This window comes from Ylistrum balloti, unplaced genomic scaffold, assembly GCF_031769215.1.
Source record: "Ylistrum balloti isolate Yb309-2 unplaced genomic scaffold, AGI_CSIRO_Ybal_v1 Utg371810, whole genome shotgun sequence".
NCBI lineage: Eukaryota > Metazoa > Mollusca > Bivalvia > Pectinida > Pectinidae > Ylistrum > Ylistrum balloti.
This window is the reverse complement of record NW_026782902.1, coordinates 66,769-80,607: the sequence shown is the minus strand read 5'-3', so window position 1 is coordinate 80,607 and position 13,839 is coordinate 66,769. Positions and strand designations below refer to the sequence as shown.

At 43.4% G+C, this 13,839-nt stretch overlaps 1 non-coding gene across 1 annotated transcript; it reads left to right on the top strand.

The window, feature by feature from the left end:
- The first annotated feature begins 43 nt into the window (after window positions 1-43).
- Window positions 44-130, top strand: Trnay-gua (transfer RNA tyrosine (anticodon GUA)). The gene is given in 2 exon segments: window positions 44-80; window positions 95-130. It is a non-coding gene; the product is annotated as a tRNA-Tyr (tRNA).
- Window positions 131-13,839: the final 13,709 nt, after the last annotated feature.

Below are 13,839 nucleotides of genomic sequence, written 5' to 3'. Positions count from 1 at the left end.
TGTTGAGATATATTAATTATGTTGGTTCCACATATGGTATCTACCCGTGATAGCTCAGTTGGTAGAGCGGAGGACTGTAGTGGTATAAATAGCAATCCTTAGGTCGCTGGTTCGAATCCGGCTCGCGGGATTTCGTTTTTTCATTGTTTTTATCTATACTCTAACTTGCATTCCTCATGACCCCATGCAGCCACAACTAAATAGAAACAATTGCGCATATCAGTTATGATAACTATTAATTTCTTTTCAATACAATAGCAAGCACAGCAAATGTATCAGTAGTTTTGCCAGTTATCCATGAAGGTATTATATAATATATATTATATATTATAACCAAATATAGGACCAATATATCATACTCGTATGTATTATAATATCATGCTAAATAAACATTTCTGTTTGAGGAATGTCAGTATGGAAAATGCTGTGTGGTTTTGAATTGTGCAGTAACTTTTCCAACACTTCATTTATGACACGAACATATTTCAACGTAATGCAGCGCGAAGAATACATAACAGATACTTAATAGTGTATTCAGTAATTAAAAAAAATATATTTCACAAGTGTGAAATATTGTGCACTCGAGTTAAATTTTAAAAAAAAATATATAATAAAATAGACACACGAGTGAAATATATTACCTATAAACATCTTGATGGTGTAGATGCGTCGTGGTCCCGTCATAAGGTGGATCCTCCTTCCTCGGTTGTTTCGGCGCTGTCCACGACAAACTCCAGAGGTGCGCCGACTAGGGTGATCAGGTCCCAGCCCGGAACCACTCGGCTACTTTACTTGGTGTTATTAAATGTTCATATGCCACCTCCTACAATGTTATATCTCCGATGTTTCTCGAGATCACTGATGTTTGATCCACTTCTCCTTTCTCTTCCTCCATAGCCACAGTGAAGTCAACTCATCTTCTTTACAGAGACAGCTTATGAGCTGACGCCTGTCTGCACCAATGATGCCTATGACCCGCATAGCTCTCCACATCGACTGGCCCACAAATCCTCTGCAACCCACCTCCACTGGAAAGCACCATACTTTCCATCCTCTGTGTTGGCAGTCCTCCACTAGACCCTGATACTTAAACTTCTTGCGATCATAGGCTTTCTCCATTCTTTCTTCCCATGGCACAGTAAGTTCAACCAGGACAGCCTGTTTAGTAGACAAAGACCAGGTGACGATGTCTTGCCTTTGATTTGTAACTGCTATCTCTGGTGGAAACTGCATACGACCATTCAGATCTGCTTTCAGCTGCCAATCCCCTGCTGTTCCTAGTAGCCCAGTCCCTTCAACGGTCCCCCTCCTGTGGTAGGCTCTCCTGCCCGGACAAAGTTTACAAATTTCAGCTGTCCCTTGTCCCTCTTTGGTTTCCGCCTGCACTTTTCCAAGGCATCTGCAATGGCGGACAAAACCTTGTCGTGACGCCAGGTGTATCGTCCATCTGTCAAGGCGACTGAACAAGAAGAAAGGATGTGCTCCAAGTTAGCTGGTCACCCGCAAAGCTTGCAGCTTGGATCGTCTGGCAGCCCCAACGTTGTCAGGTTTGTTGGGCTCGGCAAGACATCGTATACTGACTTGAGGTTAAATTGTAGCCTCTGTGGTTCAGTATACCAAATGTCATTCCATGTCAGCTTCCTCTGGCGGGCTCCCTCCCAGTTCAACCGCGCTTTTCGCGGACATTACTCACTCATTATAATTTCGCAGTCTGCTCTGGTCTTGTGTCATTGGTTCGTTGAAAAGAGCTGGTGTGGTGTGATCTGATGTCATTGGTTTGTTGTGAAGAGTTGTTGTGGTGCGGTCTGGTGTCATTGGTTCGTTGAGAAGAGTTGGTGTGGTGTGATCTGGTGCCATTGGTTCGTTGAGAAGAGTTGGGGTAGTGTGATCTGATGTCATTAATTCGATGAGAAGAGTTGGTTTGGTGTCATTGGTTCGTTGAGGGGAGTTGGTCTAGTGTGGTATGATGTCATTGGTTCGTTGAGGGACGTTGGTCTGGTGTCATTGGTTCGTTGTGAAGAGTTGATGTGGTGTGATCTGCTATCATTGGTTCGTTGTGAAGAGTTGTTGTGGTGTGATCTGGTGCCATTGGTTCGTTGAGAAGAGTTGGGGTAGTGTGATCTGATGTCATTAATTCGATGAGAAGAGTTGGTTTGGTGTCATTGGTTCGTTGAGGGGAGTTGGTCTAGTGTGGTATGATGTCATTGGTTCATTGAGAAGAGCTGGTCTTGTGTCATTGGTTCGTTGAGAAGAATTGCTGTGGTGTCATTGGTTCGTTGAGAAGAGTTGGTGTGGTGTGGTATGATGTCATTGGTTAGTTGTGAAGAGTTGTTGTGGTGTCATTGGTTCGTTGAGAAGAGTTGCTGTGGTGTCATTGGTTCGTTGAGAAGAGTTGTTGTGGTGCGGTCTGGTGTCATTGGTTCGTTGAGAAGAGTTGCTGTGGTGTCATTGGTTCGTTGAGAAGAGTTGCTGTGGTGTCATTGGTTCGTTGAGAAGACTTGGTCTTATGTCATTGGTTCGTTGTGAAGAGTTGTTGTGGTGCGGTCTGGTGTCATTGGTTCCTGGAGAAGAGTTGCTGTGGTGTCATTTGTTCGTTGAGAAGACTTGGTCTTGTGTCATTGGTTCGTTGTGAAGAGTTGTTGTGGTGCGGTCTGGTGTCATTGGTTCCTGGAGAAGAGTTGGTGTGGTGTGATCTGGTGCCATTGGATCGTTGGGAGGAGTTGGGGTGGTGTGATCTGATGTCATTAATTCGATGAGAAGAGTTGGTTTGGTGTCATTGGTTCGTTGAGGGGAGTTGGTCTGGTGTGGTATGATGTCATTGGTTCGTTGAGAAGAGCTGGTCTTGTGTCATTGGTTCGTTGAGAAGAATTGCTGTGGTGTCATTGGTTCGTTGAGAAGAGTTGGTGTGGTGCGGTCTGGTGTCATTGGTTCGTTGAGAAGAGCTGGTCTTGTGTCATTGGTTCGTTGGGAGGAGTTGGTGTGGTCTGATCAGTTCCGGTTTCATTGGTTCGTTGAGAGGATTTGGTGTGGTGTGGTCTTTTGTCATTTGTTCCTTGAGAAGAGTTGGTCTGATGTCGTTGGTTCGTGGATAAGGCTTTGTCTGATGTCATTGGTTCGTTGAGAAGAGTTGGTGTGGTGTGATTGGTTCATTGAGAAAAGTTGGTGTGGTGTGGTATGGTGTCATTGGTTCGTTGAGAAGAGTTGGTGTGGTGTGGTATGATGTCATTGGTTCGTTGAGAAGAGTTGCTGTGGTGTCATTGGTTCGTTGAGAAGAGTTGGTGTGGTGTCATTGGTTCGTTGAGAAGAGTTGGTGTCATCTGATCTGTTCCGTTGTGATTGGTTCGTTGTTAGGAGTTGTTTAACTTATGTCCAATTCCATTTGATTTTTGGTCAAATAAAATATGCTTAAACTAAACTAACTAATCAGTGTTACCCCAGTATTCGGCACTGACCAAATCAGTGTGACCTAAACATTAGGCACTGACCAAATCAGTGTGACCTAAACATTAGGCACTGACCAAATCCGTGTGACCTAAACATTAGGCACTGACCAAATCAGTGTGACCTAAACATTAGGCACTGACCAAATCAGTGTGACCTAAACATTAGGCACTGACCAAATCCGTGTGACCTAAACATAAGGCACTGACCAAATCCGTGTGACCTAAACATAAGGCACTGACCAAATCAGTGTGACCTAAACATTAGGCACTGACCAAATCAGTGTGACCTTGGCATTCGACACTGAAGAAATCTGTGTGACCTCAGCATTCCATACTGAACGAATCAGCGTGACTTCAGTATTCGGTACTGAACAAATCATTGTGACCTCAGTATTCGGTACTGAACAAATCATTGTGACTTCAGCATTCGGTACTGTACAAATCATTGTGACCTCAGCATTCGGTACTGTACAAATCAGTGTGACCTCAGCAATCGACACTGCACAAATTAAACGTGCATCATCACCTTATCGCTGAAACAACTGTATTATATTTGATATATGAAAATGTATTATTTGATGTGCATTTGCAAATTGTTACATGAAGAAACTGTTTGGGTAGACTTTACAACACAAGAAAAACAAATCATTTATCTAATATCTTACACGCATACAATACATCGAATTTCGAAAATCATCCAATTTGGAGCTGTTTCTGAACATTTCCACTCAACGAAAGTATTCTGTAAACAGTTCCATCGGCCTGTTTTTAGCCCTACTGCGTTCTCTTGTCTTAGATTATAAAAAGAAACTTGATTTCAATAAGTTCCCGTGTATATACAGTAAGGAGACATATTAGGTACGCTTTTATCTTAAGAATGGCTTCCATTACGCTCAGAAGAGCAGTTGGCAGGCACCCGTAATTGAATCTGTGCACACTAAGACTCTTGACAGAAATGACGAGAGCAGATGACGTAACTGCCACTAAAATGTTAAAATGTAAAGCAGTACACTGACTGGTCTTTTACTCTTTGGGGGTTACCTCTATACCCTGATGACGTCAATGTCTATGGTTCCTTAGAAACATGTCAAATGAGTGATCATCTGCTATTGTCCTAAAACGTTGCCGACCACTGTCGTTTAAACTACACACTTAGCAATGAGTGTTTCGTCTCTGTATGGTGACAGTGGTTAATGTCGAAAACTTTGAATAGCTAACACTATTGTCACATAAACAATAGACACGTGTTTATTATTTTAAAAAAATCCTTCATGTTTGATTTCAAAGATTGGAGGTTGATACTGGATAGGTTACCACCTTTAATTAATATATAAAGTATTATTGTTTTTTATCTTATAATTGCATTAAAAGCAAAGTTCATGATAATAGTTTCAAGGACTCTTCCACTATAATTAGAAATAGTCGAAAATAACATCTCCATGTGAATTATAAAGACTCAGTGAAATTTTAAATTTCTGTTGCTAAATAACATTTTCCATTCTCTGAACACAAACATAAAACTACTACTTAAATGGCGTAAATGGGAAATAATAACAATTTTTGTAGTTATTCCAGGGAGCATTCATTAAGTAAATGTGGTTTGTTACTGTACATGATTTTTATTGATGATTTATAAGGTTTCTCAATCTTGTATAATGAAACAAGAAGTCCTAGCAACATTTGTAGTAGGTCCTTTTGTGACGGAGTCGTGAATGTGTTGCGGTTTTCCTCGAGAGCGATCCCTGCCATTCAATCAAAGATCTGTTTACAGTGATTACTTCATTTTTCTACATAGAAGCATCACTTCGATCGAGAAACCTTACATATATGACAAAGGGATTGGACATCAAACAAGAGCCTATCTAGGTCATCTCCCTCACATTGATACATAACAAAATACCTTAACATACAACAGTCATGAGATAGAAAATCGTTTTGCAGTATAACAAAAGGGAAGCAACTCTTATTGTAACGTGCAGCCTAGCTTTGCACACGGTGGGTAAGTCTCTGATTCCTTGTAGAGATACTAGCTAACAAATGCCGATGTATACATATAGCGTGGAACAGCAAACTCTACCTGAGTTAACAATAAAACTAACGAACGAACTAGTATTCACATGGACTGCTGTCCGGTTTCGGAATAATTCAAAGTAATTTCGACACAGACTGTTCTGACTAGCATGTGAGCGTGAGTGGAAGCTCGACACCCAGTGACTTCACCTAACCCTAGTTCCAACTTCACCTACAGGCCAAAAGTCACTATCAGCAACTGATGGAATGGAAACTAAACAGGTATTAACATTGTGTGAAAAGATATATCTGTTTGTTTATATCTTACACCATATAGAACTAAATAGGTATTAACATTGTGTGAAAATATACATCTGTTTATATCTTACACCATATAGAATGCGTTGCTTACATACCGAATTAATTATCTAAAAAACCCCAGAGTAATCTGTTTTTTATGCACAATCCCCAGTGGTAGTATTATTGATAAATATCATTTAACATTTCTGAATAAAATAGGTAAATTAAATAAATGAAAATGGCTTTCAACATTAAATTACATAAACATTACACTTACTATTTCAGGATATTTATCATTCGGAAATCTGAAAAGAATAAGGCATACATGGTACACAGTCAAATACAATGAATTTATAGTTAGTATTTATCCAATAAAATCTGTATGATCTATTAATAAATTTTGAAACAGGAAGAAGATTTCTATTTTCATTTTCATCGCAACTTTCACTACCATTGAGGATTGAAAAATAAGTAAATTCCATCAAACATTCATCGGTTGTCAAACACTTTACCCCAAAGATGCTGCTTGTAACAAGATCACATATATATTAACTAGGCGCAAATCATTTACATTTAACAACTTTGTCCTATATGCCCACTTCTGATTTTGGAACCGTGGACATGTTCTGAAAGCTTTCACTCTTGAAGAATATGTTATAAATACTACTCTGTAGATGAACAAAGTCATTTTAACAGCATTTCATCTGTTGTCGTCAACAGAGAGAAGGAAGTCCTTTCTCTTCAGAAGGATGACAGACATTGTTTGAGAGCAATTAAGTTCCTTACAAAACTATGTCTTAGTAGAGTCGGCAAGGAAATGACACCAAGCACGTCAAAATGAGACCAAGCACGTCACAATGACACCAAGGACGTCACAATGACACCAAGCACATCACAATGACACCAAGCACGTCACAATGACACAAAGGACGTCACAATGACACCAAGAACGTCACAATGACACAAAGGACGTCACAATGACACCAAGCACGTCACAATGACACAAAGGACATCACAATGACACCAAGCACGTCACAATGACACAAAGGACATCACAATGACACCAAGTACGTCAGTCACAATGACACAAAGGACGTCACGATGACACCAAGTAAGTCACAATGACACAAAGGACGTCACAATGACACCAAGCACGTCACAATGACACCAAGGACGTCATGATGACACCAAGTACGTCACAATGACACCAAGCACGTCACAATGACACCAAGCACGTCACAATGACACCAAGCACGTCCCAATGACACCAAGGACGTCACAATGACACCAAGAACGTCACAATGACACCAAGGACGTCACAATGACACAAAGTACGTCACAATGACACAAAGGACGTCACAATGACACAAAGGACGTCACAATGACACCAAGCACGTCACAATGACACCAAGGACGTCATGATGACACCAAGCACGTCACAATGACACCAAGCACAATGACACCAAGCACGTCACAATGACACCAAGCACGTCACAATGACACCAAGAACGTCACAATGACACCAAGAACGTCACAATGACACCAAGTACGTGTTCATTATGATGTACCAGAAGTCATTATTTATTTCAATAATAGGAATCGAACCCGGGACCCTTGGCTTACTAGTCTGACGCTCAACCAATCGAGCTAAAGGCCCGGTCACACCGCCCGAACCTTGCTGGAGCGTTCCTGGAGCGGTGAAAAAATTCATCAACTTTTGTAACCGTTCACCACCGTTTAACAAAAGTTGGCCCCCGTTAAATCAACGCCGTATACGCTCGGCCACCGCTGATGTTTCTCGAGGGGCCCTCCTACCGCTCCGAAAGTTTCGAGCTGCACAAAATATTGCGAGCGGTGAGGAGGGGGCAATTTTCCGCCACGGCAAAGTTCACCCGCTCCACCAACGCCCACTCAAAGTTTGGCACCGCTAGACGCAAGTTCGTGGACTCTTGTGTCCGCTAGGCCAACGCAGAAATCTTGAACGCTGGACCACCTCTGCTTCGCCAGCGTTGCTTTGGTGAAGCGGTTGTAAGCGGACAAGGGGTTGCTGGAACGGTGTCGGGCGTTGAAGCAGCGATCCATGGCGGCAATGAACTTTGGAGTGGCGTTGGTATAGAGGTTTCGGAGCGGGAACAGAATTTAGCTATAAATATGTGGAGAAATGGACCAGGAGCTCATTTTGAATCCAGCTGCCGTTGAGTTCAGACCTCATCTATATCGAATTAGCTCAAAGTTACAGTAAAACTGTATCAACACGGATGCTGAGAGGCTTGCTTTAATCACAACCTCCTCAGATTGCAACAAGTTGTTGACAGAAGAAGAGAGAGAGAAGAAGGAGAGACAGAGTTGTGTGGGTCACAGAGTGGAACATGTAATGTATGACAAGCTGATAGTGGAGCTGAGGAATGAGGACCCATGAGCCTTCCAGCACTTCATGAGGATGCCACCAGCCATGTTTGAGGAACTTGTACAGAGGCTGACCTCCATATTGACCAAGCAAGACACCAATACCGTGCAAGCCTGGATTCTGGTCTCAATGTGGCAATCACCATACGGCACCTGGTCTCTGGTAACACCTACAAAAAACATGCAGTATGCCTGGAGGTTTCCCCACAATACTATCAGTGTCGTAGTCAGAGAAGTGGTAGAGGCCATCATTGAGGAGTACACAGATGAACTCTTGTTTTGTCCAACAACTGAACAAGGATGGAGACCTGGCTGACCAATGGTACCAGAGATGGAACTTTACCCACACAGTTGGTGCCGTTGATGGCAAGCACGTGGCATGTAAAGCTCCTCCTAACTCTGGGTCAGAATTCTACAACTACAAGGGCTTTTACAGTGTGATCCTGTTTTCCATGGTGGATGCTGACTACAAGTTCACCTACATTGACGTCTCAGGCAACTGCTCATTCTCAGACGCTCAGATCTACAACAAAAGTAATCTCCATCGTGGGCTGGATCAGAACAGGATCCATGCCTTTCCTCAGCCAGACCCCCTCACTGCGGACCTAACTCATGAAGCCGTGCAGCACCAGAAACCTCACCCATGAAGAGCGCATCTTCAACTACCGGCTGTCCAGGGCAAGACGGGTCGCAGAGAACGTCTTCGGCATCCTGGCCAACAGGTCCCAGATCCTGCTCACCACCATGCAACATCACCATAAAACTGTCAGAATCATCGTGGAAGCTTGCTGCATCCTCCACAGCCTGATGCGCACCCGCTACCCAGTGCTCCAGAACAGACTTGTGGACCCTGCACAACCAGATGGGAACCTGCAGCCTGAGGCATGGAGAGAAGGACGGACATTGGAGGACACTAATGTTGTGCAAGTCCCCAACACAGCCTCACGTGATAGGAAGAGGCAGCGAAACCTACTCAAGCATTGGTGCAACTCCCCAGCAGGATCAGTGGGCTGGCAGGAGAGAATGGTGGCTATCAACTGAACACTGTGCAGAAAACTGAGGAGACACTTGTGCATTGTACATATTATATATACTCATGTTTATTACTTTGTTGTAAATGTTATTTGACATTGTTAAAGAAACTTGAACGTTAATGGGGTCCCAGTATTGGAAATGCATTGAATAAATTGTGCTATGTGTGTTTGAAATGTTATGAGAGATTATTAAAGAACCGTGTGCTATGATTCATTCTTAATTTTATATTATATTAATAAAAGCACTTTATATTTAAAACATGTCTTGTTTAATACTTGAAGGTTTTTTGTTAGAAGTTCTAATAAAGGTCTTTAATCTTTAACCCTTCCCACTTGAAATAATTTCCCAATGGTTATTGCAGGCCAATGCCTCCACCTCAATTGCCTTGTTAACGCTAATTAGTGTCAGGAGTTAACAGGACAGGAGTTCATTTCTGAAAATATACTCGGGCGTCACGGTCATAAGTGTGAAATTATTTTGGGGCCAAAGAAGGGCCACAGGGCAATCACTTTGTTGGGGTCACACGGGAACTTTACAATATTAAAGCTCAAAGCTTTTGAGAACGCCCCCCCCCCACACACACACACAAGTGTACATGCAATAAATAAACACAAAAATCACATGAAATATCTGAGCAGTCCCTTCAACACATCACAAGCAGTCTCAATTCTCATCTGTGGTGGCCCTCATCTCTGCAAGTACATCAGCAGTCCCTTGAGCTGAGGTGGTGATGGGTATGGGTGGAGCGTTCATCTACTGCCTCTGGTCCTGGAGAATCCACTCCTCGTTGACGGCGCTCATGTTGGTATGGTGAATGGAGGAACAGTTCGGCATGTCTGACAACACGAGTCCTTGGTTGGAGCTCCTGGGGGTGAAGGATAGCTGGCTGGCTGACTATGAGTGTCTGCAATTGGTGGAGGTGCTGAGGCTGTTGCTGAGACTGACACTGTTGTTGGAAGTCGAGAGGCTGCTGCTGGAAGCCGTGATGCTGAGGCTGGTGCTGGAAGTAGTGCTGCTGCTGGTAGAAGGTGGGTGTGGGTGAAAGTGCTGAGGCTGGATGTGGTGGAGCTGGAGGAGGGGGTAGGGGATGGGTCGCTACATCCATATCGTGGTGTATGGCCGTCATCCTCTCCACTGCGAGCTGGTACTGGGCCTCAGGTAGTCGTTGGAGAGACTGGGACATGTACGTGATGAAGGGCTACCTTGCATGGCTGATCTCCTGGGCTTGGACCAGTCTCTCCATGAGGACGTTGGTGGCCTTCATACAATCCCTCATCTCCAGCATCGCAGAGGAGTCTTCAGGCTCGGCTCTGGTGGCGGCACGGCGTGGTCGTCTGGTGGTGGTGGAGGAAGGAGCTGATGTTTGTGCGTGTGTGTGTGTGGAGGGGGGGGGTGTCCTGGGACATCGTGACTGCCGCTTGAGTTTCAATGAGCGAGAGAGACCTCGTTATCTTCCTGTTCCTCGACGTCGTGGGACGGCTGGCGACAAGTGCTGGGCTGCTGGAGGTTGGCTGCTGAAGTCAGAAGTCTTACTGGCTGCAGGTTCCTGTGTGAGGGGTTGCTTCTTAGTGGCTGACCTTTCCTGGGCTTCACCTCCCTGTGCAGGAAGGCACAGATCCTCTGGATGAACAGTTCAAGTTCGCTGCAGCCTGGCCAGACTTCTTGGAGAGAAGCTTCGCGTAGAGGTCCCGTGATGACTCTCCGTCTTCTTCTTTGCATCATTGTAGTCGGTGGCCCCCTTCCTCCACAAAAAATCGTGCTCCCGGACCCACTCGATGAGTTGCTCCTGTGTGTCATCGTCGAGCAGGAGGGCACTCTCCAAGTTTGGGGGCTGAGAGTCAGAGTCTGAAAAATATAACAATTGCATAAAAATCATAAATGTATAAATGAAACATGTTTTTTAAATCAATTTGTATTGATTTTTTCATTGCATTCATCACATTATAATTACCTTCAGCACCAGCAGCAGCACGGCCCTCCTCAGGCTGGTCATCACCAGGGGGTAGCTCCTCATCGTCAGGCTGGTCCTGTGTCAGGGCCTCCTCTGGCTGGTTATCAGAGTCTGCAAAATATAACAAATGAATAATAAGATTATGGTTATTATTATTATCATTATTTAATTTCATACATTTTCATTTGTGATTACCTTCATCAGCAGTTGCCCCTGCCTTGGCTGTGATAACAGTGGCTGTGGCTGTGTTAGCAGTGGCTGTACTAGCAGTGGCTGCTGTTGTGACCTGACTGGTCTCTGCAAAATATAACAATGGAATAATAAATTAAAAAGGTTGAAATACCTAACAGCATTTTTTCACAGTTAAATATTTCTTCACACAACCATTGGGCCACATATATTTACCTGACTCCATTGCTTCACCTCAGTAATGATCTTCTTGGAGGCTGCTGCCTTTCCTTCTCCAGCCTTCCTCGTCTTTTGTCCACGTGGCATGATGAACTTCAACTATCGACTTCTATCAAAAATCTATCAGAACTTGTATCAAAACGATCCGTTCAACTCCGTAGTCACAAGCGGTATGCCGCTAAACCAACGTTACTGCTATTTGTATCCCCGCCGAGCCAACGCCCGCATGCGCAGAACGCCGCTATAACAACGCTCGCTACCGCTAAACCAACGCTAAAGCAACGCCGGTTTCAGCGGTGCACCGCTAAGCCAACGCCCGTGTTTTCGATTTTTTTTCCCATTTTGTGACAAGCGTTGTCGAAATTCGCCATACACCCCTCCCTACAGTTCCAGGGACGCTCCGGGCGGTGTGACAGGGCCTTAAAGTTCTTTCTAGCCGAGTGGTATATTGTGACTAGTATTTTACCGGAGTTACATTTAGATAGGACTTCACAGTCTGTAAATATTACTGGTTTGTCTTTATCTCTCAAACACTGTGAAAAAAACCTTTCACCCCTGGGGGATCTTAACTTGAAAAGTAACATTATCAAACACACAACTTGCTAAACAGAATACTTTTGTAATCTGTTGTTTAGATCAACGTATTCCAATGATAAGGAGGATAATAACTGTATCTCTCTGACTCTGCTGGCTTTCTTGATGTCAAACTAATCAAAGACTAATTCACCGACTCGACCCTGGGCTGAGAGATAATACACCACTAAAAGTGAGAACACAATTTTTCAGTGTAAAAGGTGCCTAGTGTATCTATCTGGTCAACCCCCTTAAAACTCAAAATTACAGGCCCTTCATACACTAAAAAAATACCTTTTATAAACAGCGATTATCATGGTGGACAGGATGAGAACAAGTAAACCTGCAAAATATAGAAATAATCATAATTATTTTGCTAAATCTAATTCAAAACATAATTTCAAAACAGAAAAGTACATTATGTAAAGTTAATAGGTTTATATCTAAAATGATCCTCAACATAAACAGGTGTAAGATAAAACAGAAACAAGATCTGTCACCCCATGATGTAAGACAGATTTGTGGGGAGTAACACTATGGCAGACTCCAGCTCTGTCATCCTATGATGTAAGACAGATTTGTGGGGAGTAACACTATGGCAGACTCCAGCTCTGTCATCCTATGATGTAAGACAGATTTGTGGGGAGTAACACTATGGCAGACTCCAGCTCTGTCATCCTATGATGTAAGACAGATTTGTGGGGAGTAACACTATGGCAGACTCCAGCTCTGTCATACTATGATGTAAGACAGATTTGTGGGGAGTAACACTATGGCAGACTCCAGCTCTGTCATCCTATGATGTAAGACAGATTTGCCTACATGGAATCAAATTAAAAAAAAAAAAACCCACAAAAACAAAATGGCTACTATATGTGATGAACTATAAGCTTGCCAAATAAAATTTTCCTAAGGGAATATTGTTCTGACCGTTGCAAAAATAGAAATGGATGTTAGCGCTCTAAACTCAATGTTCGTGATGCTTAAAATAGTGATGGAACATACGGAAGACCGAGTTATCTCCCTTCTCTACCGAAGGATTATCTACCAAATAAAAATTACTTTGGTATGAAACATAATTGTTAGAAAGTAAGATAGCGTAACATTACAAGTTTCCAAAGTGATAAAAATGACTTATATCAACATCATATATATCTGTGTGGTGACCTGCGGGCGGACCTAGGTACAGCTTTCAAACACTCGGGGTAGCCGCGAGCGGACCTAGGTACAGCTTTCAATCACTCGGGGTAGCCGCGGGCGGACCTAGGTACAGCTTTCAAACACTCGGAGTAGCCGCGAGCGGACCTAGGTACAGCTTTCAATCACTCGGGGTAGCCGCGGGCGGACCTAGGTACAGTTTTTACCCACTCGGGGAAGCCGCGGGCGGACCTAGGTACAGCTTTTCCACACTTGGGGAAGCCGCGGGCGGACCTAGGTACAGCTTTTACACACTCAGGGAAGCCGCGGGCGGACCTAGGTACAGCTTTTACACACTCGGGGAAGCCGCGTTTTTGTCATTTATTCTATCTTGTTATTAACATGCATATTTATTAATCAGAAATTTTTCAAAACCTATTTTTCCCGAGCATATTTTCGGTTAGTATATAGCGTATTTGAAATGGCGATAATGTTTTTGCCAGAACGCTCAGTGTGACAATATGCTCTGAAAATGAAAAGGATGTATTCGTCTTTTATGAAAACATAGAATTCTCA